Below are 14,874 nucleotides of genomic sequence, written 5' to 3' on the forward strand. Positions count from 1 at the left end.
GGACCTTAACAGATAGTGGGTCTCATACATCGAAAACAAAAGTCATTGCATTTATGAGATTGTATTAACCATTAAGGTACGAGACATTTTTCACAAAAGCGGTCATGATTAAACAATGGTTATAAATTATTAAAAACATTATAGTGGTTATTTTCGTTTAATAAAAAAAGGCGAGGTCTAGTGTCAGTAGGGTCGTTCTCTCCGAGAATTAAAATGGGTTTACCGTTCTCGAATCGATAAACGAAAATCGAGTATCGATTCAAATATACTTTGAATTTTTCAAATGATTCGGCCCTACCACTTTCACTAACGCCTACGCCCGCCTCATGACATAGTTCTGTTGCTTCAGTTTTTTGTAATTTATTCCCAGGTCTAGTTCTTGATATAGCTTCGTACCGCGTTTTTAGTGTTTAGTTTCCTGTTTTGTCGTCTTCGTAGGTACGATGTGCTATAGCGACACAAAGGGCTCGGGCAAGACAGATGTTATCGGAATTAACTATTAGTGTTATACCTCGTCTATCTCTGCAGAAAAGGCTAAATGGTTTAATGCCTCTAGCGACATAGCGACCCTCGCCTTTAGGAAGCCTTACAATATTAAAAATCATTTTAATAGGACCTAAGAAAAATGCCGCTATTTCATCATCATAGAGCAGCTCGCTAAGTTGGTCATATAGAATAGTGGGGTCTACTTGGTCTAATATTTGAAAAGAAAGTTCTAGTTCGGAGCGGCAATCTCCTAAAAGTTATCTGAACGTAATCTGTTGCTCGATACTCGCGTAACACATGTTCCGTAATGGTACATATACTATCTACGGGGTCGTCAGTGATGTTTAGAACTAATTGTCTACCATACATATTAAATTTTTCATAAAATTTCTCACTTTGTTCCAATATTTCGCAACAAGGGACGTCTTCAATAGGTGAAGGGGGGCAATCTCCTCATCCCCATTGGTTATAGACTTCCTCGTCGAAAAGAGCCTCAGCCACTTCAGAATTTTGCTCACTGGGTTCGTAATCTGAGAAGTTCAAGAACATGTATTCGAAAGGGCCATTACAGGTTTTTTTTGACTTTTCTGGTCCAAAAAATGCCGCCATCTCTATATCGTATTGAGGGTTGTTGAAATCGGCGATTAAGGTTTCTTCACGGCTAGTGGGTAATAGTTCATACCGGCATATGCGATCGGCGTAGGAAATATTTAGAGGTCTAGGAATTAAGTTACTTAGGTGGTTTAGTTCGTCTATTGTATGGCACTCTTCCGGTGTTCTAGGGACTGTTTTCATGTACTCAATAACATCCAGAAAAGTTTGAATTATATTTAAACCTCCATTCATAATGAAACTGGGTAAGATCGTTTGTATGAATCGTATGGAAGCTCCGAAGGCATCTAAAAATCGCTTTCAATTAGTGAGCTTACTTTTCAAATATAATTTTTACTCCCTAATGAGAGGAACAATAAAACCTATAGTATTTCAGCGACCTACAAGTCTGCTAAATAGTGAATTTGTTCATGAATAACGTAACTTTGTCGTTCGTTCGACATTGGTTCTTGTTAATCTGAAAGGGTGTTCTACAACCACATCGTAGCTATTGTCCAGGTATCTTTTCTCCACACTTTGTGCGGAACATTGCGAATCTTGAAAGAGTTCAGCGCAAGACGACGAAACCTCTCCATTACCTTTGTTCTTTGCCCTATGCGCAGCGCTTAAAACGAATGGGTCTCTTATATACATGCACACTTGAAAGCATGCAAAATTCCAAGCATAAACAATAAACTTAAAATAACACTAATAACTGAATGGTATAACATTTAAAATTAAGCAAACGTCAAAAAGGTTTCACATTAAACCTAAGTTTTCGTTAGCCATAAAAGGGTTTTACATAAAACCTAAGATATCTTTCAACACATAACGGTTGTCACATTAATCTTACAAATACCTTGAACCACGTAAGAGTTTTGATACTAAACTATCGAAACCTCAGGAAGATTTTAAACGTTGTTCAACTAAATTAACATCCTAATGGTTTGAAGTTCATCTTTCAAGAGTTCTGACCACATTTGAAGTATTAATAAATTGTCGTTTCATAATTTCAATTCAACCACATCGTTGAAAAACGAAAGCTTTACCGTTTTTCATATTAAAGTGATACTCTCAATGTTTTCCGACTAGTACAAGATGAGGGCAGTTTTAGGTAAAAGATGTGCCTAAAATTATGTGTGCCAAAAAATAAATCGAATTAAAACCTTTAAAATTAAGAAAAGTACGTTAGATATTTTGAAATTCAAACTAGCCTTGAAATATCGCCCAACTTGTTCGTAACGTAGTGACGTTACTAATGGCACTCAATCATTGGTTGTTTGTAAATAGGAGAATGTATGGAGCTCAAAACCACTGTATAGTAGCTTTTCAACATCACTGGTGAAGCGGCACATATTGAGAAGACCTTTGTAAACATAATTATGGTTTGTCATTTTTATTGTCCTTTGTTCCCTTAATTCTTGGTTACGTTGTAGAGAAAGGATGATAGAGATTTGTCAAAATTGTTACATCACACTTCATTTTTACGCTCTTTTGGCAAAGGCTTAGCTTCCATGTATAATTATGGTATGGCTTTATTTTAGCCTAATGGCCCTAATCTAATCTTTTACCTTTAACCAGAAGTTAGTGACTTCTTATCCTGGGAAGTATTCGACACTAAGGCTTTATATAGTATCCATCCCTGCTAGTCAAAATTGCCTATGGTAATCGTAAAAGAGGGTCAAAAGTTTCCTCCCCACAAGAAAAACGATCTAGTCTACAGAAAAAATCCCACACTGAGAGGCTGTGGCTCTCAAACTGTGGGGCGTGTTTAAAACTACTTCACCGCCAATCGTTGAAAAGCCGTCTGTCTAGAACTCTCTGAAAATCCATTACAACCCCTGGGCCTAGGACCCCACGCTAGTTTGAACGGAATTTCTAGCAAACATCGGTTCTTGTCACCGTTTCTGATTCGTTACGTAAACCACAGGACACACCTTAAAGTTTCGTTACTTGCCCGCTGCTGGCGCGCATATCAGCCTGCCAGCTCAAAATGAGAGAAGCGCCGTAGGTGGCGCGGTGATCGGACGTAATAAGAAGTTGGCTAACAGAGATGGTTCCGGATATGGTTAGAGTCCAATACTTCCCAGGATAAGAAGTCATAAACTTCTGCTTTAACATATTTTTATTTGTAATTAAACATAGTAAATCTATTACTTTGATCACCAAAATTACAGTGAAACTATTTACTTTCCTTTATAACTTTCAAAGCATCCGTATCGAAATGTAAATCGTTAATTTGGCGAAAATGCAAAATGGTATGAAAACTACTTATAGGTGTAAATCTACTATATTTCCGTGTGATAGGAGGGTAGCGATGGTTATGTAGCTGTTTCGCCGAACGACTATAGAGGGGTCAGTGATCGGAGTGGCGCCAAAAACCAATACTTTTAAAAATTTATCTAAAATAGTAGTCATTAAAACTATCAATTTATATATATATTTTAAACCGTAATTTTAGGTTCTATCTGATTTAAAAAAAAAGAAAGCTTTTCATTAGTAGCCAAATGATTGATTCTATTCATTGGGTGTAGTCTTGAATTACACTTGTGATGTTATAGTCTTAATTTATTAGAAGTGATCCATGTTCTAACCAAAAAAATTCTTGTTCTGAGTCAATTTCACTTTAATAATACTTAAGCTAAAGTTTCCGTTGGAGTGTTGACTGGCAGAGTGGATTTAGCTTATAAAATCAATTTATTTTAATTTTTTACCCTAACTAGAACGTTTAGTGCCGTTTAATAATTTTGCCAAACATTACTTTTTTTTCCTAAACTTTTGAATTTCGCGCCTATTAATGTACATTTAAATTAACTGAAGTGTAAAATAGACCATAAGGGGCTTTACCAACGGCTTGGGTTGACTTAATCTCAATCAAGTATAGTATTTTTAAAATTTATTTGGGTTTAAATTCCAAAAATGTATATTTTTGGTTGAGTTTCGCGTTAATTACCATTAAGTTAAACTTTAGATTAAATTAAGTATGAAATAGAAAATATGGAGCTCTGCCAACGGCTTGAGTTGATTCAATCTTAATATAGTGCGAGTTGCAGCTTTTTGATTTTGAATTTTTTTTTGGTCTTCGGAAGCACGAAAAAAGTTTGAATAATAATAAAAAAGCCAAAGCCAAATGTTAGTAAAACGTTGATTGAAAATGGCCCTTAATTTAAAGACATGGATATAATCTCGGTTTACTGGCGAAAAGCTGCAATAATGGCTTTGGTATGATGGTTCAATATTCATTTCCATAAATTAGGGGCCAATTATGAAAATTTTATGAAAGAGGAAGGTTTCACTCCTAAATTAACATAATTGTTTTAGGGGCTATTTATTTTTTATTGAATCTTTTGGTTCGATTGTGTGGACAACAAAATTAATTATGAGATTTTAACATTGTGGCTTTTTTTTTTAATAAAATAGAACTTCTTGAAGTTGCTAATTCACAGTTTTATTATACAATATGAGGAATTTTATACTCCCTCGTAACCTTTCATTTTTTAACCTTAGCTTTTTTATCCTTTACTTCTTTGGCATGATTGGTTAATAGGTCGAAAGTCTTTGGAAATTTTCTAAAACATTTTCTTACTATCCGCGACCTCGGCTTCACCGCTCTACGTGTATGCCTTGCCGTAATATTGTAGTAGTCGACGGGGTCACGAGGCTGAACTTATTTTTAATTTAGGATACTAAAAGCGCCCCCAAGTGAGAAAATACGGCAAACTAAATTGGTTAAAAAAAATTCTCGCTTCACGATAGACACGGGCCTAGATATCTCGGAGGCTCCGGTCAGATCAAAAAATCTTGGAGCTCACTACGCTCCCTCACATAATTAAATTTATACGAATTGTTTTATGGTCTTTATATGAAACGACAGCAATTACTTTGCATTCTAAGCTGCGCACCAAAATAACACAATAGAATTTCTCCTTAAACCTTTAATTTTAATATCTTAGCTCAATTATAGCACAGACCATTAAAACATGTCCTATCTGAAAAACAGCCCTTCCTACCTGACCCTTTTAAATAGCTTGATTCGGTCATTTTCAGTCACTTTTAGGTACCTTTTTGCTTACAGTTTATTAATTATAAGTCACTTTTACATGTAAATCTAAATGAGTATCTGTGTGAGCCCTTTAGTTTTCGATTACATCTAGGTGCGATGTAACGCAATTTAAAGTATCTTACGTTAAAATTATCCGCACTTTAAATTTAATAATTTATGAGTCCTTTATAATCCTTTAATTTGATGATTCTGGTCCTATATATAATCCTTAAATTTTGCGAAGGGAATCTCATTTTGCGTACTAAAATAGAATTTTTGCCCTGCATTGATGTATAGGGGATTGAACCATGTCTGTGCAAGAAATCTTAGCAGAGAGCGGGGGCAAGACGCATTTGCTATAAAATATGAATGGGAAAAGTAGTAATATTTAAACGTTCGTGATGTTCTCATACTTTTTGAACGCTGAACACTCGAAAAGGGGCCCTAATTGTCAGGCTGTGGGCGGGCCCAACAAACGTTGTTACGCCACTGCCCTTAGGCACCCGCTGAGTAGGATATATTTGGTCAACCAATAATTAAACAGGGTCTTTCAGCCGGGCGATTCAAAAATTCTGTACTTTAGTCAGTACTCAGTAGATCAAATTCTAGTTTATTCGCTAAAATCGAGAAAATTAGTTAAAACAATCGATTTAGAACGACTAATTAAAACGGAAAAAGACTTATTCAACATCTAGTAAAATTAGTCGACGCCAATTTAAAATTTTCGCCCCCTTAGGCACCTTGAAAATGGCCATTTTTAGAATTTAAACGATTGAATTTTAATTATCAATGTCTCCTAACACAATATAGATTACAAATATAATTGTAATTAAACTAATTAATAAGATTAATCTTTATTTCTACCCTTTGGTAACCTCAAAACAGCCTAAACCAAATATGAAATATTTTCGACTTTTTAATCGCTTTTAAAAGTTCAATAAACGAGTCTTCAAATATCATATCAATCACGATACTAATCTTCATTAAAACTAGTTAATTATTTACATCCCCTTAATTAATGGCGTTACGTAAAAGGCTCTACAGGTGTCGGGAGTGAACTTAACTCCGCCCACAATTCTGTACTTTAGTCATCATAGGCCAATTTATGTTTCTTAATTATCCTGGCTTAATTCATTTAATTTTACCAATATAAACAAGTGGTATTATTAAAAAAAAATTACCATGTTTCACCCTCTGTAACTTTGCACTCTATTTCCTCAAGTAATCCTTATTAAAACCACTCCAAACCACCCTTAGGCACCCACTGAGTAGGATATATTTTGTCAACCAATAATCAAACCGGATCTTTCTGGCGGGTGAGTTGAAAAATTCGAGTTTATTCCTCTACTAATTTCCTTATCAGTCTCACCGATCATTTCCTTATACCCTTCGACCACTGCCAATGTCTTGTGTTCTCACGCCATAAAGTCGCCCACCTTTCTTCCTACTTTTTAAGCTTTTTGCCCATAGCAAAAGCTTTATACGGAGACCCCTGCAAGCAGGCTGGCTGGCTAGCTGGCAGGACGGCTGGCTGTTTCGCGTTCGCGTACATTTTCGTAAATTTAAATTACGCGGCAGAGCTCGCCGGAATTTGAATCTCCACCGCACTAGCGACATCTATACTAAATTCGATCATATTTTCGACGAGAAGATGCGGTCTCTCGGAGGTAGCGGGATTCGAACTGACGTTGCCGGTGTGAATATCCCTAGTTTCGGGTTTCGTTAAAGCCAATATCACACTGCAAAAAGCGTTAATATGCCTTGGGGCATATCTTGTTTTAATTTAGGTCCGACTCACTGTCGCCAACATCGTGAACCTTTCTTCTCATTTCTTCTCAACTCACCCTCGCCATAGTCCAATTATTTTTACCCTTTGACCCTTTTACTTTTATGGATTACTACTGTATTGGCAACCTTGCAAATGGTTTTAACGTAGGAGTGTTATATTTAAAAAAAGAACTTAAGGTAGGTCTAAGATGTGCGTCGTGCTATTGTTATTCATTCTTTACGTCATAAAAACTCAACGCGCGGAGACGCTTTATATTAGATTCTCGTAGCCATAGAAAATATATAGTGTGGGTTCCATATCCCCAGTAGCACGTGAAGTTCTAATGAGAGTTGGGATAGAGTCTCAGCAGTCGGGCTAGAGACGTACAATCTTGATATTATATTAGAGGTCAAATCACTTTGTTCGCCAACAGCGTTTATCAGTGTGATTCTACAAATTTTTCTGAGCTCTAATTATATGCGGTCTGCCGACACTCCTTTTGTTGGCCATTTTTTTAAGGAATACATTTCAACAAACCGATCATTCGGCCAACTTCTCTTTTGATGGTCTTATCGATTAGTCGGTTGGCAGTCTGCCCGGGAGTAGGGAGAAAAGGGGGGTTCTAACTCGCGGTACAACAATGTTATTTCTCATAGGGAACCATCCCTAGTAGCACTGCTGACGTAGGGCCTACATGGTCGGCTTTGTGTGTTACCGATGAGATGGTAAAAAGTCACTAATAAGTCGGGAGAGTAATAGTTTGAAAGTCGAAATGTCCGCCTGGAGGGACGACGGCCCGCCAGTTTTCCTACTGTTTTGAGGTTACTATAAAACGACTGTTGGCCGACTATATGTCGGCGTCATTATGCCTACCTAAAGCCACGCTCAATCCGACTATTTCGCGGCTTTTTAGTATAGGAACGGTAAATCGTCGGTAAAGGGCTGGCAGAGTAAGGGTTTGAGAGTCGAAATGTCCGCCTGGAGGGACGACGGCCCGCCGGTTTTCCTACTGTTTTGAGGCTACTATAAAACGACTGTTGGCCGACTATATGTCGGCGTCATTATACCTACCTAAAGCCGCGCTCAATCCGACGATTTCGCGGCTTTTTAGTATAGGAACGGTAAATCGTCGGTAAAGGGCTGGTAGAGTAAGGGTTTGAGAGTCGAAGTGTCCGCCCGGTGGGACGACGGCCCACTGGTTTACCGACTGATACGACACGAATGAAATACGACCCTCATCCAGCACGTTTGAGAGTCGACTTAACCGCCTGTCAGCAAGAGGTCCGACGCTTTTGCCACGATCAAGCCTTAACTCGAGGCTTCATTCGCTTATAGTAAAGGATACTGATACCTAGTATTGAAATTTCTTTAATACATTTTCAATGAACAACACTTAAGAATTTGTACTTTGAATATTTCAAGTAACATGCAGGTCAATTATAACAATTTCAAATATTAAACAATGTATTCGATATGACACGACTAGTCGAATGGAAATATTAGCTGCCTAGCTAATTGGTTTTAACAAAAAGTAAAATTTTTCAGGGCGAGTATAATATTTACATCAATTAAAGCATTTATTAATATTCATTGTTAATATCTTCGATGTGGCCAGTTACTATCTCTTAAATTACAAAAAACTTTATGAAAAATATACACTTACAGATTTTTTAAGGAAAAAGAAAAACATACAATTCTAAAGGGTATTACTTGACACATTTTTCTCTTAAAATGTTTGAAACCGCATAAAAATTCTCAAATTAAAACAAATTGAAATCTATTTTGGAATTCAGTATTATTTTCACAACCAAAAATCTCTAAAATACTTAATATATAAGGTTTTTGAACTCCAAGCGCCCCAAAACACTTGCTTCTTTTATATTCATAAACGTTTAAGTTTTGGTTTCACTTTCTATGGGTGTGGTTCCCAGCAGATGAGAAGCTAGGTTAAAAAGCAAAGGCTTATGCATAAAACTGGTTGTAAGATAAATTGATAATTCAATAACAAAGTTCAAACCTTACGTGACAAACGAAGACGTTTCTAGTTTATATAGTGTGACAAAGAACCTTAGCGATGTAATTAAAAGTTAGCAAGCCTATAACTAATCATTTTCGACCACAAAAATCTCGTGACCATACCGACTAGCGGGAAGGAGTTGGTAATCAATTGGCAAAAATGGGTTACATGTTTTGGACGGTAGGCAAGCCTACTTTAAACCATCTCAGTTCCAACTGTCGGATAAATGTCGGTTACAAAACGGCCTAAGCATAACTTTGCTTTTAATTTTACTCTTCTTAAACGTCACAATACCGACTAGCGCAAGAGAGTCGGTAATCAATTGGCAAAAAATAAGTTGGAATTTTCTAGACGGTAGGCAAGCCTACTTTAAACCATCTCTGTTCCAACTGTCAGATAGATGTCGGCATTGCCAACTAAAAGAAGTAGTCGGCTTCATGAGTCGGAAAAGTGTCGGAATAAGCAGTGGCGGCGCTACATTAAGGCTAAGTAGGCTATAACCTACCTGACAATTAGACAGGGGCACCAAAATTGAGGAGTAGGGGCCCAAAAACCTCAAAAAAATGAGGAATGAAAGGGAAAATTTCGGTATTAAAATATCTCCAAGGTTAATCTGCTATGTAAAATAGTAAAGATAAAAATTCAGTTTCTAGAGGCGATCCATCGCCTCTCTCCCCCACACGGCAGAGGCAGCTCCATCCACTGTCAGTCGATGAGTCGACATTAGAGGGGAAGTTTTTATTAGCATTGACCAGCAACAGGGTAAAAATTCAAAGTTGTATATAAGAACAGAATTTTATAGCACTTCAGTCTGAACAAGTATAGTCTCTTACTCTTTGAAACGAAAGTATGTCATAGTCTAAACGCTTGCTTAGCAGACTGCCTTGCCTGTTCATTGAAAAGAAGTATCAGAAAAGAGTTATTTGGTGCTCAAAAGAGTAAACAAAAACGGACAAGACAATCAGACATTGAGAAACAAGAAAAAACAATGAGCAATTTCTTTAAAAGAAGCAAAACTGATTTAAAACTATGAGGTAAACATTAAAAATTTTAATTTTTTTTAATAAACTTGTGATAGATGGGGGTGGAAAACTTAAAAGCCCTGCTAGGGGCCCTAAAGCTACCTTCAGCCTACACTGGAAAAAATTCAGGCGCCGCCACTGGGAATAAGCATGGTACAGCTGACTGGACCGTAAACCGACTATTCGACCTTTAACCGACTGTTATGCGGAAGGCTTGTGCTACTGGGGAGATAGTGGCTGTCTATTAGCTCCATGGTTATTGGTCCCCATAATAGGGCCCGAATTCGGTTTATGTCAGTTTTTTTAAGGCTAGATATACCATTGAAAGGTGTAATGGATGTCTAAAGCAACGTTTTCGGTGTTTGCTAAAGGCTAGGGCTCTCCATTACAATCCGAAATTCGAGGCACAAATCGTTATGGCATGTGTTGTTTTACATAACATGTGTATGGCGAATGGCCTTTGGGAAGACATTGGCGTAGAAGTCGAAGATATCCCATATGTGTTAGCGTGTTACTATAAAAGATGGGAATTAAGAAAATTAACAAATCAGAAAGTGTTTTTAATGATAAAAATCAATACTTAAACTTAATTTTTCATATTGAAACTAAGGGAAGGCACGTCTATGGACTGTTATCTTTCATTTAAGATGGTACCCAAACGTAACGAGTGAACAGTTTTTTTATGCACTATCCCAATTAAGGTCATTTTTCAAAAAAATCCCATGCTACCTCTATGGAAGAATATAGTATTTTTCACGAAATGTCTGATTCATTTTATGGATTCTAAAACCACCCTTAGCAACTTAATTTTTTTATTAAATTAACTATTAGATGGATCTTTATGAAATTGTAATTACAAAATTAGGGCCCGAATTTTAGTTCACTGGCAAAATTTCAAAGCAGCAAACACAATACGAAAAAAGCTACGGTCAATCAAAAAACCCTCCTTTAGCATTAGAAAGAGAGAGACCGCTCTCCTAGAATAACGCTAAGTGACGACTCCCTCGTTAGAGATTCTTTCTTACTCAAACACCTCCATCTAGTAGATTTCCTAAACCAGATTTTACCAGTAAACATTTCATGTTAAAACAGGACTTCACTCGCTCGGTAAAAAATCACTTTCAAACGGATATATAATTTTCATTCTCTGAGTGAGAGTGAAGTTCTCGAATTTTTATATTTGAAAGGCCTTAAGAGTGATTTCGTCTCGACTTATGAAAGTCACTCCCGACAAATGAAAGAGGCATTGGTGAAAGAAACCTTATCACTCTTTTAGTAAATATTATTTCGCGAGAGTGAGATATTGTAATTCACGTGCATGAAACTCTCAAGCCACAAGTGCTAACAAGTCACTCATTCTTGTCTCACTCTTTCGGCGCGAGAGACTTCTTTAAGAGAGACGAAAAATCTTTCGCAATGCGAGTGACACTCGCGATTTACCAGCCCTCCTTAAGCCTTGGTGTAGAGGGACATTGACCTTGCCCATCAGCCCGCCCCTTTCTCAACGCTAAGCCTTGGTCCCATAAGCGGCCTTAAATGAACGAGTACTCAATACTTTAGGCTCTAGAATACAAATCCAATTATGAACTTTTCGAAAAGAAGGCAAAAAATTTGACATCAGAAAAAGCTGTTACAATTCCAAGTGAGAAGGTTGTCAGTATACCAAAATCACTTGATGATGCTGAAGATGATTTAGACGACATCGTTCTGTTTCAAACACCAGCTTACGACCTCGCCGAATACGCTTACATAAAAGGTAATTACGTTGAAACTTGAAAGTGATCACGAAAATGATTCGGAATTTGGTGTGACGAAAAATAGGTCAAAGGTTGGCAAGAAAGGTAATGGAACGGTGAAGAAATCCAGGAAGTCACAAGAAAATACATCTGTCCCGTCAACCCAAGAACAAATCGACAATTTAAACGAAAAGATAGCGAAAGCTGAGAATTTTAAGTTAAACATCGAATATAATGATGAAAACAGTTCCCGTAGATACTATAACAAATTTCTATGGATCGGAATTTGACAAAAACCGCCTGTTGTTACACAGAGACATGCTTCTAGATGCTGCGACGTCTGAAAAAAAGACGCTTTGTCATGTAGCTGATGTCATTTTGCTTTTACTTGAGCGCGAATCGCTTAAGACCATGCTTTCAGAACTAACTAAGCTTTTAAGAGTTTTGCTAACGTTACCGGTAAGCTCTGCCACTGCAGAAAGATCTTTTAGCGCTTTAAAAAGGCCAAAAACATATTTACGAAACACTGTGGGCCAACTGAGGTTAAACAACTTGGCTATGATACACATTTATAAAGGTTTGGCTGACAACATTCCCCTTAATATTCTAGTGAATAATTTTATCGATAAAAGCGATATTAGGAAAAATACATTCCATAAAACAAATATTTAGCGCATCAATTTTGGCAAGCAGCATGACGATTTTAAATGCCGCATTTGTGATCGGAAATTTAAGATAAAATATACGTTGGAAAGGCACATCCGCTCTTAAAGTTCCAGAAATTTTTTAAATAGCGTTTGTGCGTCTGCTTTAGGAACTTTCACTAGTCACAAAGACATTTTTTTCTTTTGGGGGCTGTTTTGACTATTTTCACCAGATCCTCCAGATTAACGTTATCAAAAATGTTTCGTTTCTTTGACTTTGAAAGACTGTTTTTTCATTTGCGACTGGTTTGACTAGATCCTTCTGATTATCGTTTTCAAAAACGTTTAGTTTCTTTAATACTGAATTTGAAAGACGTTTTTGTTCTTTTGCGTCTTTTTTGGCTGAACTTGTGACTATTTTGATTTGGTCCTCGTGATTTTCGTTTTCAAAAAGGTTTGGTTTCTTTAATATTAATTTTGATGTGACTATTTCAACTGGGTCATCATCATTTTGAAAAAGTTTTCGTTTTTTTAAGGTTGGTTTTAAAACAGATTTTTCTTCTTTTGAGGCTTTTTTGACTGAGATACTTTGTTTCGAGTTTATTTTGTTTGAATTGGATCAGAAGTTTTCCTTTTATTTGTACTTTTTGTGTTTGATTTTTCTACCTTATTTGACCCCGATGAAATGGTATACAGCTGGTCTCTTAATAGTTGACCTCCTTGGCCACGGTCTTTGTTTTTCCTGTCTTTTATATCACATTTAGCTAAGATTATATCGTTTAAAAGTGCATGGCCCATCTTCCTTAAGTGTAAAATTCTAAATTCTTCAAGAACCTCTTGTGGGAAGCTGCATTTCTCAAAATCTTCTATTGATAACACAGCTGAATAAAACATTTCTTTCAAAGTTTCATTACATTTAAGAAGATTCATTGTGTTTTCTAAAACAGAACAAATTATTAGTAAAAAGCTATGACTATCAGTTTCTAACAAACTTACTTATGACATTCCTCTCATCCATTTTGCTAATACTTCTGTAATGGGCAGCAATGATATTAGCTACTTCATTTGCATACTGAACAAGTGATTCATGCAAGAACTACATGCCACCATTGTCTCTGTTATGCATAGCTTTTGGTATTGTATTGGCAGATTTAATGGGATCACAAAGTAGCTGAGAAATTTTTAAAAGATGTGAGGCTTTATTGACTTGGGAGAAAGAGAGGTTTGAATTGTTCATTCGCGCCTTTTTACCTTTAAAAATTTCCCCAAGGGTCCCCCCCCTAATCTGTAAGCTGCGTCTAGAATGTCTGTTTCTTTGTGCCTCAAAGATACATTTTCAATATTTGCACCAGCGCTTGCATTGCCTTCTGATCCAGATAAGAGCTCAGATTGTACATTTGTTTGTTGTTGGTTATAGCAATCAAGAATTGCATGCCCCATCCAATTCAAAATGATCACTATGTCCTCAATGACTCCGTCAGATTTAGAATTAAAATTTTTCCGCACAATTTCTATTATTTCCGCCTGACTTGATTGATCTTCACTTTTGTCAAACCTAAAGGCTAAAGATATCACATCAGTTCTCCACTGTTGCCAAGAATTTAATAACAATCCATAGTTTTCATTAACTGTGTTAACTTCTTTCATCTTCATTAACTCGAAAAACATTATCTGCGATACTTTTTCTAGTTCACCTGTTGTTCTTAATTTGGAAAACAACTCATAACGATTTTTGTAACTGGAAATCACTTTGAATTCCTCCTTAGAATGTTTTAATATATCGTTTAGGTCCATTTCAAATTCTAAAATTTAATGTAATCATAAAGAATATTATACTTTAATAATTAGACTATTATTAAGTTTAAATTATATAAATAAAATACATACTGAACAACGTTTTCGGTCAGAGATCAGAGAACCAACATAAACAAGAGCAGACGAACTTTAGAAAATAGTTTAGTTTGTCATGTGATCTGTGTTTCTCCGCGGTTTACCGTCAAAAAGTGTGGTTAATGCGAGGCACGAAAAATCACGTAAAGTGACGCCTCATAAAATACATAGAGAAACCTACTTTCCCCTATTTACTTCTGCTCCATGGTTATTGGTCCCCATAATAGGACTCGAAGAGGGTACCCTAGAATTTCGGTTTATGACAGATTTTTTAAGGCTAGATGTACCATTGAAAGGTGTAATGGATGTCTAAAGCAACGCTTTCGGTGTTTGCTAAAGGCTAAGGCTCTCCATTACAATCCGAAATTCGCGGCACATATCATTATGGCATGTGTTGTTTTACATAACATGTGTATGGCGAATGGGCTGTGGGAAGACATTGACGTAGAAGACGAAGATGCCCCATATGTGTTAGCGTGTTACTATAGAAGATGGAAATTAAGAAAAATAACAAAACAGAAATTTAATGCTCGTCGTTCGCTCGGAAAACTTTATTCTTTCAATTAACACCTGTTTATCTTGTTATAAATATGACAAAAATAATACAATAAAGACAACGAATGTTGGAGAACTTTGAATACACTTATCTAAACTTAACATCCTTCGTAAAGTTTTTAT

Source organism: Phalangium opilio, unplaced genomic scaffold (genome assembly GCF_054372755.1).
Source record: "Phalangium opilio isolate 3A_F unplaced genomic scaffold, DU_Popi_V2 ptg000100l_1, whole genome shotgun sequence".
Taxonomy (NCBI): Eukaryota; Metazoa; Arthropoda; class Arachnida; order Opiliones; family Phalangiidae; genus Phalangium; species Phalangium opilio.